This window comes from Ostrinia nubilalis, chromosome 29, assembly GCF_963855985.1.
Source record: "Ostrinia nubilalis chromosome 29, ilOstNubi1.1, whole genome shotgun sequence".
Classification (NCBI taxonomy): domain Eukaryota; kingdom Metazoa; phylum Arthropoda; class Insecta; order Lepidoptera; family Crambidae; genus Ostrinia; species Ostrinia nubilalis.
The window spans coordinates 4,233,333-4,249,876 of record NC_087116.1 but is presented as its reverse complement, the minus strand read 5'-3'; the positions used below and the strand labels follow the sequence as shown (position 1 = coordinate 4,249,876).

Here is a 16,544-nt window from a genome sequence, read left to right as displayed (position 1 = left end):
ATGGGGCAGAAAGGTTCTGGAATGGAGGCCGCGTACCGGAAAACGCAGCGTGGGACGTCAACCTACAAGGTGGACCGACGACATCGTAAAGGTAGCAGGGAAGCGCTGGACGCAGGCCGCTAACAATCGATCAACATGGAAAGCATTGGGGGAGGCCTATGTTCAACAGTGGACGTCCTATGGCTGAAATGATGATGATGAAGCTAAAGTAAGGATATGAAATGAAACATGTCAAACTTATCTACATTTCATTTTCATCATAGTTAATGTTAGATTTAAGATCATAGGAGACTTATCAACTCGGAAAGGGATCAACACCGTATCGCCTGTCGCGCGCTGTCAAACGCGAGGCGAGGCGTTTACGTGCGGATAAGTGTATGGAGTTTCATACAAAGAATACTGACCGCCTCGAGTTGATACGGTTACGATCCCTTTCCGGGTTGATAAATGTGCGACGACCTTTACTCATAGGTTGTGACTTACGTTTGCTACTAAACGGGATACTACAAAAACAGTACATTCAAAAAAGCTATGTAACTGTGGAAACAAGCCCTGTAATTTTTCATAACACTTCATGACGTCAGAACATAAATTCACTCACCCTATATACCGTCGCGTTAGCTACTGTCAATACAGGCGCCATACTGAATAAATCAACTGTATATACTAGGGATGTAACGTTTCAATTTGGATTGTCGGAACCGGTACCGAAATCAAAACCGGAATCGGCGGGAGGCGAAAAAACGATTCTAAGCATTCAGCAGTCTAAGAAAATATAATTAGAATTAGCGACCCGCCCCTGCTCCGTACAGGTACAATATATTATACTTACTTATAAACCTTCCTCTTGAATCACTCTAACAAAAAACCGCATCAAAATCCGTTGCGTAGTTTAAAGAAACATACATAGGGACAGACAGCGAAAAGCGACTTTGTTTTATACTATGTACCTAATGATAATGATAATGAAGAAAGAAGGAAAGAAACATTTATTACAATGCACTTCACACAAAGACAGAAAGGTATCTACATAGACATAATACACATTTTCTCGCCTGAGCTGGGTAAAGATGACAAAATGTTAGCGGACAATCTATACAATGTAAAGACTCATTTAGACGATTTTTAAGAACTAATTTAATTAGTCTAAGCCAATAAAAATAACTTTGATTTTGAAATTAAGTTCAAGGAAAGTTTTCAAGGAAAGCACTTTTCTACGATCGATATCCGACATGACTTCCTAAAATCGGGGCCGAAATCGGAATTACTGGTGCAAAATCAATGGTAAGTTCCGAACTTTCAGAATCGGAATCGGGAGGTCCGATTCATCCTGTAACATCTCTAGTACAGCGTTTAACCCCATTACTGAATAATGGGCTCACAACTCACTCTAGTTTGTCGTTGCGAATGTACGCCATTTTGTTGTCCTCTTGTCTATGATGTTTTTAATGAAGTTACACTTAGCTTTAAATAGATTTAACAAATTAAGTAAAACCGATTCTTAAAAATGTCACCATTATAAATTTCAATTGAAAAAGCAATTAATTTTTATAAGTTCAAAGTTCCAATTTTAGTCAAAATAGGTTTCTAATTGCTTAGTTAAGTTTTTGTTTTTCAATTATTATTAATTGTTTTGAAATCAATAAAGGTCAGGCGTCATAGGTTATTAATAAAATTACATCATAGGTTCTTAATAAAGAAAATCAATTGGAAAATCACGTTTTTATCTCATAATCATAAAGTAAAATAATTGAATAAGAATTTGACAAATTCATAAGAAAAATAATCAATTTAAGCCAAAGAAAGCTTTAATTGTATTTCAAGTATTGTTTATCATCATCATTGTCATCATTTCAGCCACAGAACGTCCACTGCTGAACATAGGCCTCCCCCAATGATTTCCACATCATCCGGTTGGTAGCGGCCTGCATCGAGCGCCTTCCCGCTACCTTTATTCGTCTGTCCTGTGGACAAGCATTGTATTAATGTAATTATTTTTAAACCCAACTCGACCTTCGTTATCGGTAAGCGTTCTTTTATTCGTGTTTACACAAGTTATCAAACCTTGGGAAAAAAACCGCAAGAAAAGTTGCCTCTCTGCGTAAATGCCGTATAGAATGGCAAAATGTATTATCATTGGCGATCCTTGAAGGAAATGGAAAGGATCCTTGCTTATTTCGTGAATGGACCTTAACTTGTGACGTTAGTAGAGGTATTCTTAGAAATTCTTTGCTGGTATAGGATTGTCATCTGTATTACTTAAGTTTTTGAGTCTATTTTTAGAGGTACCTGAGATTGTTAGGAGTTTAAGTTGAAAACTCTTTGGTTGTATTATCTGTGGTGCTTGGCCATTTGACCGTGACTCATAGCTGACATTTTGAGAATGACAGCTGTCAATTCTGAAAAATAAAACGTAATGTATTTCGATAATTTAAGAGATTTACGAGATACCTAGAATATACACGTAGGTTACTTTTTCTCGTAAAAATGGATTCAAACAGAGTACATCTATCTATATCTATAAAAGCGAAAGGTCACTGACTGATTGACTGACTGACTCACTCACTCATCACGAAATCTCAGAAACTACAAGTACAATTTTGCATGGAACGTCAATAATTCAACCCCAAGAGGGATTCGTGGATTTAAATATAAATTACCCCTCGTGATTTTTTATTTTAAACAATCATAGGTAACCCATAATTTTCCATGCTAGCGATATGAAAACTGATTTTATGAGTCTACCACAAATACAGCTTACTTTCTTTGTAAAATCAACGCGAGCAAACCCCTGTCAAGATGTAACCACACATGTCGAATTTTGGGCCATTTCTATTCCAAGGATTACAAATCGAATATTTTAATAGCATGTAACCCAATATCGTCTCATTAACGTTTCAATTTACGCGTTTAACCCCAACCTGTTTGACCCAACACAATGGTTCAACCCTTAACTGGTATGAAATAATTTTGCTTGTTTTTGAACCGTATGTTATCGCACTAAAGTTCATAATATAAACAAATGTTTGAAGCATTTTCTCTAAAGCCCTACGCAGACGAGGGACTTTTGTCCCTTTGTTCGCAAAGGCCAAAAATCCCTAAATAGTAAAAAAATACCGAGAACTTATCACAGAATCAAAACACACACCGTGAATGATTATTCATTGTAATTTAACGATTGTCCTAGAATGGGTGAATCAATCTGCTATGGGAGGTAACATGACCTATGACAGTAGCTAGGTAAAAATATAAAAAAAAATACAAGCATTCGTCATCATCATCAGATCATTTAGTCTCCACTGCAGGAGCACGACCCTCTAATTTACCAGAGGCAAATGGAGGATTTGGCCTACACTCCCCACGCTGGCCAGACGGGTTGATGACTTAGCATAATATTTACTTACATTACAGTTCGTTTGTTCGTTCGTTTCAGCCGAAAGACGTCGACTGCTGGACAAAGGCCCCCAAGGATTTCCACAAAGGCCGGTCCTGCGCCGCTCCCAGGCTCCTCCCGCAACCTTCACCAGATCTTCGGTCCACCTAGTGGGAGGCCTGCCCACGCTACGTCTTCCAGCTCGTGGTCGCCACTCAAGAACTTTCCTGGCCCAGCGGCCATCAGCTCTACGAGCTATGTGCCCCGCCCACTGCCACTTGATTACAGCAATAATAGATTAAAATACGAATGTGCCGTTGGTCTTATTCTCTAAAAAGTCGATTTCTATAGCACATCTTGCTACCCGGTCTTCCGGGGACGTTTTTGTTAGAATTTGGAGGAGGGTTTGGGTATTCGACAGGTAGCCGATAAAAGTACAACGACGGCACGTCAACCTACCCCCAGCGCGATATTTTTCAGGGAATTTTGAACTTTATGTTGTTTTAATAGGGATCTAAATTAATTACCTAACTTGTAAGTTAACTTGTTTGCAAGTTAACGATCCCGTCCCTTCGAGGTCACGTGTTCGATTCTCAGTGGGGGCTTTAACTTTTTCAGTAAGATGGTTAACTTACTGTTAGTCAAATAATTTACTTTAAGTTTTTTTTAGTAAAATAAGTAAGGCTGAGTTGCACCATCTCCTTTTAACCGTAACAATAACAATAGCCGGTGCTTTTTGTATGCAGTTTGACAGATTTTTGACGTTTGTCAAAGTTAAAGTAAGATGGTACAACTCAGCCTTAGTCTTTTTTCAAAACAAAAATGTAAACAATTTAAATTTCAAAAGGTTTTTTTTCCAAAAAATGTTTCCCGTCCCTTCCTAAGCCGCTAACGAGCGAGTCATTGGAAACCTTCGAAGAGATCGCCAACCTTTTTCCATATTCAGAACGCGTGCTTGTAATGATTGAGCTCATTTATTAAACCGTAAGGGTTGACCCTAACGAAATGGGTGGAATTCACCCTGTATTTATAAAGGCCTGTGCAGACGGGGGACTATAACTTCAGGTACTTTTTCAACCGACTTCAAAAAAGGAGGAAGTTTTTAATAGGTTAGATTCATAAAACACAACAAAAACAAAATAAAATTTTGTCCTTCAAGCAAAATATACACTTTTGACCACGCAGTGACGTCACATCACATTCTAGGACACCCTGTACATCCTTTACATTTTGACTACATTGAATGATTTTCTCAAACGTCCACTCGTTCCATGCACTTCATTGTGATGTCATTAGCGTGCGTTGATAGATCACTATGTCAGTCAGTTAGTCAGTCAGTCAGTCACCTTTGAGTTATTATATTTAGATGGAAGTACATAATATTTCCCCCAATAGTTTATCAAAATCTTTCAGAAGCACAAACTTCCTAAGCTAATACTGTAACAGCTAAACTGCCATACCCCAACCAAACTTCTTAGGCCTTTGCCAAAACTTTATTCTTAATAGATGTTAAGATTAATCCATCTGACGTTATAGGGAAACTCAATGGATAGATGGAGGGGAAAGTAAAAAAGCAGATGGTTTTTTTAAGTATAGGTCGCGCAACGAGTCTTGAGGCCATCAACACAAGCAAAGATTTGTATCAGAATACATTTTTTCAGTCAGTATGATTATACGAAAACTTTCGCGTTTATATATTACTAGCTGACCCGGCGAACTTTGTTCCGCCTTAATGGCAATAAATAAGCAGACTTTTTTTTTTATTTCGAACGGGATAAAAAGTATCCTATGTCCTTCTCCTGGCTCTAAACTACCTCCCTGACAATTTTCAGCTAAATCGGTTCAGCCGTTCTTGAGTTATAAGTGGAGTAACTAACACGACTTTCTTTTATAATATATACAGGGTGTTAGGTAAATGGGTATATGAGCCGACACTAGCCCATGTTAACATGGTCATATAAATGGTATGGTGAAGTCAGAAAATTGATATCTTCATTTTAATTATTTTATTTTTCATACAAATCGGATTTTATAAAATTTATTTTGTATGAAAATTAAAAAAAATAAAATGATGATATTAAATTTCTGACTTCACCATACCATTTATATGACCATGTTAACATGGGCTAGTGTCGGCTCATATACCCATTTACCTAACACCCTGTATAGATTACTAGCGGCAGCCCACGACTTCGTACGCGTGGATCCCGTTTTACCCCCTTAGGAGATGAATTTTGCAAAATCCCGTCTTAGTGACCACTTACGTTCTAAAAGGAACACCCCCATGCAAAATTTGAGACTCCTAGCACTTGTAGTTTCTGAAATGTCGTGATGAGTGAGTGAGTGATTCAGTGACCTTTCGCTTGTATAGTAAGGATGGAAGATACAAAAATATCAACTTCATAATTTATATTGATTTACAAATTCTTATTATGCAAAATAATTATTCGTAGCCTGGTACGAATTGTACAAGCTTTTAGCTTACAACTAAAAAGCCCGTATTCACAAACATTACTATGAGGTCTCACAGTGCGCGTGGACGTCCATGGTGACACACGAACCAATTACAGAGCAATATTCAACGCTGTGCGTTCGATTTGCTGCTTAACTTAAGCAAGCATCGTTTGTGAATACGGGCGTAAGGCGCTTTGTAAAAATATCTGCTACATTATTACTAGCATGTTACGTAACAAACCACTTAAGAATATTACATGCTGTTAGGGAAATGTACATTATCATGTAGATACTTCGAGCAGTGTGTGTTGCCAGTGATGGTATATGGATCTGAAACGTGGTCGCTTACTATGGGTATTATAAGAAGGCTCAAGGTCACCCAAAGGGCGATGGAGCGGGCCATGCTTGGAGTTTCCCTGCGTGATCGAATCAGAAATGAGGAGATCCGCAGGAGGACCAAAGTGACCGACATAGCTCGCAGAATTGCTAAAATCAAGTGGCAGTGGGCGGGGCACATAGCTCGTAGAGACGATGGCCGTTGGGGCAGAAAAGTTCTCGAGTAGCGACCACGGGCTGGAAGACGTAGCGTGGGCAGGCCTCCTACTAGGTGGACCGACGATCTGGTAAAGGTCGCGGGAAGAGCCTGAATGCGGGCAGCGCAGGACCATGCATTGTGGAAAACCTTGGAGGAGGCCTTTGTCCAGCAGTGGACGTCTTTTGGCTGAAACAACAACAACATGTAGATACTATTAACAACAACAACATGTAGCGCTTAAATCAGTCAGTGCCTGAGTCATGGGAGCATATTATGACTTGATAGAGCATACAATACAAATCTGAAGTACATTTGAAGTCTCGCTGACGTTTTGACGTCACATACCGCAAGCACTCACTGAGTAAGGCTGGTTTTAAAGTCACGCTGACGCACGCTGACGCACGCTGACAGCGCTGACAGCCAAAATGTATGAAGCGTCGGCGCCGAGCGATCAGCGTCACTCAGGAACGTTCCCTTCAATTACATACACCTATTGATCTGTCAGCGCCGACGAGCGGTCAGCGCGATTCTAAAACTCGCCTAAAGGATAGACCTATAGTCTCCAATATGCTGTACCAAAGGCATTAATTTCAAAAACAAGAGCCGATAGGTCAAGCATCGCTCTGTCCCTTTCCTATAAACAGCATCGGGTAGAGACGGCCGATATATAAATCATTGATGACCCAAATACGGATTCCGATATCGGTGTCCATGTTTGGTATTACGTAATGAAATTATTGGGAGTTGAATACCTTTGGAAATATGTTTTTATTTGTTTTGTAGCTAAGAATAGCTGTATACTTGTAGTATAGTTGTTGCAATTCACGAAGGCGAGTGAGCTTTACATGTGTGGTGACTCGCTACTGTTCGTTTTTAAATGTTTTGATAGACATTACACTATCGTTATGTGCATGTACACATACACACAAGTAAAGCTCACTCGCCTTCGTAAGACGTAAATTAAAGTTGGTTTCCCGTGAATTTTTCTGCCAGTTACCCACAAGATCTGACTGAGTTTGTTGCGGCGCTTCTTCTCAGCACTTGCCAAATGTTAGTCTCGAAGCGCTGCTAGGATAAAAATATTATGAGACGTGTAAAGGCTCCATAGGATAAACGGTTCCAAGGATAAACTTTGGATTTTTTTGTTATCAGACTTTTGTAAGTTGTAGTTTATTTCATAGGCAACTTCTTATTAAACTATCAATGACTTTACCAGGATTCATGTTGATATTGTTAAAGAGATGACGTCACATCGTGCTACACTTTTGCAACGTAGTGACGTCACGAGCCCCCACTTGAACTTTGGTGCCCTTTAATATCTATGTCAATTTGATTTGACTAAGCAAAAAATTACGTGCTGGTTTTTTTATAACTAAACTAACGGACGAATTAAAACTCTTTCTTTTGTACCCAGAAAACATCTTTATAGGACAGTTTGCAAAATCTGTACTTACTAATTATGTAATATGAAAAAATATGTACGGGAACCAACCCCGTGACTTCTCAACCACTGCATCAAATACACAACTCATTAGAGACACAGTTCAAAAACCAATTATATTTTCTAATAGCTATAACACGAGCCATATTTGAAAGCAAACAAAAGTATAATGCTCAATCAAAGAAATATATTGCTATAAAGGCATAAAATGCTGCAAGAGAAATGTACACACAGCATACCAAGCTAAATGTGGCTTTTATACAGTCGTTATAAGAGTGGTTTTGCTATAAAAATGGCTGTTTTAAGGACTGTACGCTTGGTTTTCTTCGGATTTTCTCGCGTTGTAGAATTACTCAATTACTTACAGAGCATGTGAGTTAGAAGTCTGGTCGGGCTATTACTTTAATAGTGGTTTTAAAATATTTTCTACAGGGCTACCACTTTAGACTTCTATTTGTATTGTAGGTCACAAACATGAGTGTCAAGATGTTTGTCAACATCTACAGGGTGTTAGGTAAATGGGTATATGAGCCGACACTATCCCATGTTAACATGGTCTGGTCATATAAATGGTATGGTGAAGTCAGTTGATATCATCACTTTAATTTTTTTAATTTTGATACAAAATAAATTTTATAAATTCCCATTTGTAAGAAAATTTAAATAATTAAAATGAAGATATCAATTTTCTGACTTCACCATACCATTTATTAAATATGACCATGTTAACATGGACTAGTGTCGGCTCATATACCCATTTACCTAACAACCTGTAGGTATATCTATAAAAGGGAAAAGGACTGACTCACTCACTCATAATGAAATTTCAGAAACTACAAGTGCTAGGAGTCTCTAATTTTGCATGCGGGTTCTTTTAAGAACGTAGGTGCTCACTAAGACGGGATTTTGCAAATTTCAACCCCTAACGGTACGGGATTCACGCGTACGAAGTCGCGGGCGGCCGCTAGTATTTGTATAATTACTTAAATTTTCTTTTGAGAAAGATTTAACTTTGCTTTTTTTTGGTACAGTTTTAGACAGTGTACTAATCGACGACAGTTTCGTTGTTGGGTAGGTACATTACGTCCACTACTGAACATAGGCCTCCCCCAATGACTTCCACATCGCACGGCTGGTAGCGGCCTGCATCAAACGCCTTCCTGCTACCTTTATCAGGTCGTCGGTTAACCTTAGGGGTGGACGTCCCACGCTGCGTTTCTGGTACGACCCTTGATGCCCCATCGGCCGTCAGTTCTGCGTACTATGTGCCCTGCCCATTGCCACTTCAGCTTTCTAATTCGTCGGGCTATGTCAGCGACTTTAGTTCGTTTACGGATCTTCTCATTTCTGATTCGATCTCGTAAAGAAACACCGAACATAGCCCTCTCCATAGCACTGAACTATGAATAAGTAATACGAAACAAACCAACTGAATCGAGAACCTCCTCTTTTTTGAAGTCGTTTAAAAAGGACAAAACACATTTTTATGTAACATTTTCTTTCCCGACAAAAAACATCAACGAATTAGAGCCGAGGCAAGGTTTACGTTATTCGCGGTATATCACACGGTTGGCTTTTGTCACACTCGAGGGTGTGTGGTCCAATATTGAGGCTTAATCGACATTTAATTTTTATCTGTACTCGTAATTTTTTTTGTCATGAGAGTCCCTTTAACCCCTCATACTAAGCTAAGTATGCTTGTGTCACGAGTGGATTCACAACAAGTTGAGCGGCGGTGGGATTCGAACCCGCGTTCCTCGGATTTCGAGTCAATCAGTCCGACCTCTTCACCGTTCAGCTATGCTGGTTTCAATTTTCTTCTCAAATCTTTGTCACATGCGTAGTTTATTTTAACTTTCAATGTACAAAATCGTTGACATATCCATCATCAAGGTCATTTAGTCTCCTAAAGGAGCACGACCCTCTCTAATTTACCAATGGCAAATGGAGGATTTGGCCTACACTCCCCAAGCTGGCTAGATGGGTTGCAGAGTGTGCTGATGTTCACATAAATTTCGCCCTTAGTCGCCTCGACATCTACGAAAAGGAGTGGAGATGGTCATATTCTTCTCTGCCGGAACCAAATGGCATAACTTAGGGCTATACCTATTTCACCGGGACACCATGGCGGCGCAACCAGTCGCCGGCTACCATCAAAATGTATACAGCTCTCTATAGAGAGTTACTCACCTGGTGTCCGTTTGGCTGCGCAAAGCTGCATACATTTTGTTGGTAGCGGCGACTGGTTGCGCCGCCATGGTGTCCCGGTGAAATATAGCCCTTACAGTAAGTACAGTAAATAGTTTGTGTGCTAGGTTCGCCATAAGAATCCAGTGTTCGACAGAATCGGGACTAGCGTTCCTCAAATCTCGAAGCACACGATACTTACGCTTTACGTCAATATTTAAAATAGAATACAAAGAATAATGTTTTACGGGTATTTTGGTCCATAATTAGAAAGGTAAATGGAACCAAAATGGTGTCACAGCTTGAACTATACGGCGAAGGGTAAAACATAAGGCTGGTTTTCAGAGGTAACCATTACAGGGTTCAAGTTTCAATTTCGTTTCAATTTCATAACTTGGGCCACGTTGTTGACGAATGTAGTGATGTGAGGCAGCCTAACGACGCCCTCTGGTTAATGACAGCGTATTTGTACGGTGGCCCTTCTGGGCCCGGAGATAAGTGGAGATGCAAGCTTAAGTGTTTAAAACTAGTTTTTCCCCCGGCTTTGAACGTGTGGATTTTGGTATGGTATAGCCTATGTTACTCGAGAATAATGTAGGATTGTAACGGTGAAAGATTTTTACAAATCGGTCCAATATTTTCGGAGCATATTCAATGCAAGTAATCGAATCTTTTTCAAATATTAGACTGGCGTTTTCTCACGGCTTACCCGCGTAAATTTTGGTATGCTATATGTTTATGTTAGTGAGGAATAATGTAGGAATCCAATGGTAAGAATGTATGAAATTGGACTAATAGTTTTTGAGTTTATTCGTTACGAACATACAAAAAAATATTTTCTCTTTATGATAATTAATAGAAATTCCTCTTTATAAAATATTAGTACGCAAACTTAATTGCCACGTAGATTTTGTTTTATTGCATCCTACCTATTTCATATACGAGTGAAGTTTGTGAGGATGAATGTTACGCAAAAACTACTGAACGGATTTTAATGGATGTTATTGTTTACATTATTTTAGAGATATTGAGTTACATAACCTACTCATCAATTTATTTAAACGTTTTGGATACATTTTTGGGTAACATGTGGCTTAACCACAAGAACAACATGGATACATTTTTAAAACTTGCAAAAGTACCTTTCAGCCATTTTAGCAAATCCGCCATCTTGTTAAAACTGCCTTCTTCTTTCCAGGTCACCCCAAACCGTATCACCTGTAATTAAAGTTCAAAATACGACAACGATTACGAAATCTGTGATAAAAAAACAAGAGAGAATCAAGTGCTATTGCAAAAACCGTTAAAGTTTTAAAATTCGAATTTTAAACGCGTGTTCCTGTTGCGGTTTTTTAAATTAAATTCGATGTTGTTTTCTTTTAAAGAAGAGTAAGTGTTGTTTGAGTGTAGTCTTTTGTTTGTTTTTGACATTTCTCTAATTGTCTGTGGTTTTGTGAATAGTGACGTCACAAGAGTCGTCGTCCACGATGACGAAGAATTTTCTGACAGTCACCAACATCGTGAATGAGGGTATCAAGGGCAGCAAAATATCGAAGCTGGGACTGTCGAAGTACCTGTCGCAATCTCTGTAAGTATGAACCTTATTGTAAGGGCATAGAGTTCAAAATGCAATGAAGATTTTTTTGCATTTTTGTCAATAAAACAAGATAGCATTTGCAGCTCATTTTTTATCTTACAACTGTCACAGTCTCTGTATTACTGCAAAATAGCGCATCAAGTTAATAAAACGATTGTGCACTTTAATGTAAGGGCATAGAGTTCAAAATGCAACGAAAATATTGATTGTTATTTTTGCAAGTTGATCTGTTGATGTTGATAACTGTTTATATTGCAAAATCGTACTTAATACAACAGCAAAAAGTGCTAGGTACAGTGTTTCCCTTCATGTGCTGTTGCCCATATAGTAAATTTTTATCACTAGCTTTCCGCCCGCGGCTTCGCCCGCGTCTAATTTTTCGGTTTTTATTACATATAACCTATGACACTCAGCAATAATGGGGCTTTCTATTGGTGAAAGAATTTTTAAAATCGGTTCAGTAGATCCCGAGATTACCCCTTACAATTTGACAAATATACAAATAAACAAACTTTACCTCTTTATAATATTAAAATATAGATTATTTGGTAGCGCATTATCTAACATAAAATCTAGGCTCTATTTCTTTGCTTTAGGCAATTTGTTTTCAAGTCCTAGCAAAATATATAAAAATGTCATAAAAGCCATTTATTTCAGCAAATAGGCTTTTAAAAAGCGCTTTTACAGATTCTTATCTAAGTGCTTACAGCTTGTTACTGAATACAAAACTCTATTTCATAAAAATCTTAAAACAAGTACAAGTATCTTCAAACGTCATACTTTGTCAGTAAACAAATGAAATAACCAAGTAGGTACATAAGATTATTTTTTTGTAGCAAAATAAACCTTAATACAACAATGTTAGATGTCATTGTACAGCTTGATGTGCTGACTCCGTACTCGATTCACGTCCCAAACCTATTTTTAAAAGGAAATAAATAGGCACTTTACTTTAACACAGGGACGCATCTAGGGTGACCTTTTGGGGCTCAAAGTGTGACAGACTTTGTTAGTTTTTCCTTAGAATTCCCCACAGCACATCTACATCTACACAGTTACTAGACTGTCGTCGACGGTTCGAAGAAAAATACTGTTTTAGGTTTATCTTTAGGTTTTAAGGTTTAGAATATAGAAGCCAAGTACAGGCATGTTAAATAAACACCATAATCATGTTTTAAAACAGTCCAGTAAAGCTTTTAACATTACCTACCTCAGCAAATGTTCATTCTCATTACGTAAGCTATAAAATTCGTTCAATAATTTGACCATCAGTTTCATTAGCTCCCATAAAGCTCTGAGTATCACGGAGCCGCTTCCTTCTCTCTAATACCGCCCTGTGAAAATGGTAAGTATCTTGATCTTGGGCCCTGTCTTTCTCTTAATACGGCCCATATAAGAATTTCTCAAAATGAAAACCTACCATGAAGCTCTGAGTATCTTGACGCCCCCCTCCGATACGGCCATGTCTAAGAGGTAAATATCTTGGGGCCCCGTTTCTTCCCTTAATACGGCCCTGTATAAGAGGTTTCTCAAAATGAAACAATTTTGTTTGATGGATACCGGAATAGAAATGAGAACAATGGTATTAAAACGGAGTTAAATTCAAATTATAATGGTGCTGCATATAGCTTTGTTGATTTTGGCAACTTTTTGATTGGGGTTTTGATGGTTTTAGCGACGAAATATTTTGTTAATGTTTTGGATTGAATTTGTTAATGGTGTTTTGTGAAAAATACTTTATTTTAATCGTAAAAACCCACAGTTTTAAGAAAAAAAGTTAACATTAATTTTGTAAAGAGGTAAAGTTTGTAATCTCTAGATCTACTAACTAACGCCCGTATTCACAAACATTACTATGGGGTCTCACAGTGCGCGTGGGTCAAATCTCAAAGCTCTATTCAACGCTGTGCGTTCGATTTGCGGATTCACTTTTAAGCAAGCATCGTATGTGAATACGGGCGTAAGTCTTTCAACTTATTCTTTTACCTTTTTTCAAGCTTTTCAACCTGGAAAAAATTACTTTATGTGACAGAACAAAACCTTAAAATAGGCATGTTTCCAGGTTAAAAAAGCAAGAGTTTGAATTAGTCCGTCGTTTAACTTATCAAAAAATACTCGACACGTATTTTCACTTTTTCAACCCAATGAAAATTGAAAGAGATAAAGCACGTTAAAGTTCAAAAGAAGAGGCCCGTAACGTCAAGGCGTGCTTAAAAGTGTGGCACTTTGTGACGTCACATAACTTCAATGCATCTTAACTTCGTAATTTTCTTACATGTTAGATTGACAAATTAATAAAAATATACGTGTCCAATATTTTTTGTGAATGTAATTGACGGATTAAAAGTTTTTTTTAAGAAACTAGCCTATTGCACGTGTTTTCCCCAGGGTCTCGGACTTTATCTATGCTTAGTTTCATCTAAATTGGTTCAGTGATTCGAACGTGAGAGACCAACAGAGAGTTACTTTCGCATTTATATTAGAACGGATTTAAAAAATTGCTAAGCAATTGAAATTGAGTTAATATTAGTCCCAATTTAATTTCGTAGACTCAAATATTGACTTTTACCTTCCTGAGTAAAGACGGTGAGTTTTGTCTCAAACGTCGGTCAATTTTGAATCCAAAGGCTCGTTCCCACGGCTATCCAGTTTTGCGTGATACAGTAATGCAGGACCGTACAAAACTGATGATCGTTTGTATACTCATAAGGGTTTTTTCCCACGGAGATATTCCGTTTTTTTGCAGGGCCCCGTTTAGTATAGTACACGTGTGTTACACCCGTATTCACAAACATTACTATGAGGTCTCACAGCGCATTGACGCACGCTCACACACGAACCGATCATAGAGCTCTATTCAACGCGCTGTGCGTTCGATTTGCAGCTTCACTTAAGCAAGCATCGTTTGTGAATACGGGTATAAGTAAACGTTCACACGAACATCCCGTTTGTAGTGTCCCGCAAAAACCGATTCGAATCGAAATATTTATATAACTCAAAGGTGACTGATTGATTGACTGATATAGTGGTCTATCAACGCACAGCCCAAACCACTAGACGGATCGGGCTGAAATTTGGTATGCAGGTAGATGTTATGATGTAGGCATCCGCTAAGAAAGGATTTTACGAAACTCCACCCCTAAGTGGGTAAAACGGGATCCACGCGTACGATGTCGCGGGCGGCCGCTAGTTATACATACATATAGACCAATGACAGGTCACGCCACTGTCATGGGTCGCGCGACCTGTCATTGGCCTATGATCGCACGGGCGATGGCGATCTGCACGCGTTGGTGTGGTTGAAGCTTAAGAGCGTTTACGCCGTTTGGCGCAAAAACAGTACTTTTTCAACTCGTTACAATCATTAACCAGTAATACTACAAATATGTTATAGGCATAAATAGTTAGGCAATTTCGTCGTCTAAATAGTTAATTGAGAAAATATTGCGATCAGTTTAGTATTTAAGAATTCTATCAAGATAAGTCCACACAGGTTTTGTAAATTTCCACTTTAGCGTCAGTTTACAAGCTGAAATTTTTATAAAAATACTGTGAAAACGATTTAACAAACATTTATATCCTATAGCATAGATCCTTGGGCAAATAGTTATCTGAGAAAATTTTTAGATTTAAGCATTTTACAATAAGAAATCACAAATTAAAAGAACGTGAAATACCCAAAAATCAAAGTGATTTTTTCACCAATATTCTTCCTTTATTCAACATAAAAATAGCTTAATATAATAAAACAACATCTTCTTTAAAATATTTACTTTGAAACGATATTTAATTCATTGTTATTGTTTTGCTATAAACATTTGAAAACTATTAAAAAACGCCGCGCGCGAATCATTTCCAATGATGCCCCTTGAAACGCCGCGCTTCGCGTAAACGCTCTTAATTTGAATGTCAAAAACACATGAGTGTTTACACTTGTTCACACGACAGTCCAGTTTTGCTGGATCCTGCATTACTGGTTCCCGCAGAACGGGAACGAGCCGTAATTTGAATTTCGCCAAGTTCCACGTTAAGTTGTGCCCCCGAGGTTCAACTCGAGATTGCTATGTTTAATGAAGACTAACTATTTTAACACCGTGGTTTTGTGGTGTGAGCCATAAGAATATGGCGTTTTAAGGGGCAGAGGCCCCTTGAAAACGCTGTTTGTGCAAGATAGTAAGGATTGCAATACATGGATAGGACGGCCACTGCTGAACATACACTGAAAAAAATGTTTGGTTACTGCTTACACAACAAAAGTGACCACCGAACACCAAACGTTGTGTAAACTAAACAAATAATTCTGTAGTGAGCTAGATTTAGTTTGGTTATAGTTAACACTTACCTCCCCTTAGAGATCTAGAGAGATGCCAACTAATGTGCTTAGTTCGAAACCTCATTAGAAATTCACACACACCTTTGTGTGTGATTACTTTTAATCAAAATAAAAACAATACATCGTGAAGAGTGTGTTTAATGCGCACAAAATGCACACATTGCATTGAGTGCGGCTATTCGTTCACAAACCATGTTGCAAGTAATGTACGTACAGCACATAACTACGCAGTGACGTGCGATTGAATGTATTGTGTTAGTTTGAATGTGCTCATTATCCACTGCGGTACAGAACTCAACGTTCGCATAATCTTTAGTAATACGCAAGCAATGTAAACTGTTTACACACATAATGTCGCTGCTGTCATCATTGCTCGTGAGCAATGTGTTCTGTTTTTGGGCATATTTTTGCGAAACTAGCTCCGCCCCCTTTTCACATCTCCCTTTAGTTTCTGTGATCTGTGGGCCTTCCCCAAGGATTTCCACAACGCCTGGTCCAGTGCTACCCGTATCCAGGAGCTTACTGCGATCATCTAGATCGTCGGTCCGCCATGTAAGAGGCCTGTCTTCTTGTCTCTAGTGTTCTAAAATGGGACTATTCCAGCGTTGCCAGACGTCCCGATTT

General features: G+C 38.5%; 1 long non-coding RNA gene across 1 annotated transcript in view; it reads left to right on the top strand.

Annotated features, from left to right (window-relative positions):
• LOC135085714 (uncharacterized) overlaps nt 1–11,544 on the top strand; it is a 36,865-nt gene extending 25,321 nt beyond the window's left edge. The window contains exons 2-3 of the long non-coding RNA XR_010260198.1: nt 11,189–11,379; nt 11,452–11,544. This is a non-coding gene — a long non-coding RNA (uncharacterized LOC135085714). The remainder of the gene's footprint in view (nt 1–11,188; nt 11,380–11,451) is intronic.
• Nucleotides 11,545–16,544: the final 5,000 nt, after the last annotated feature.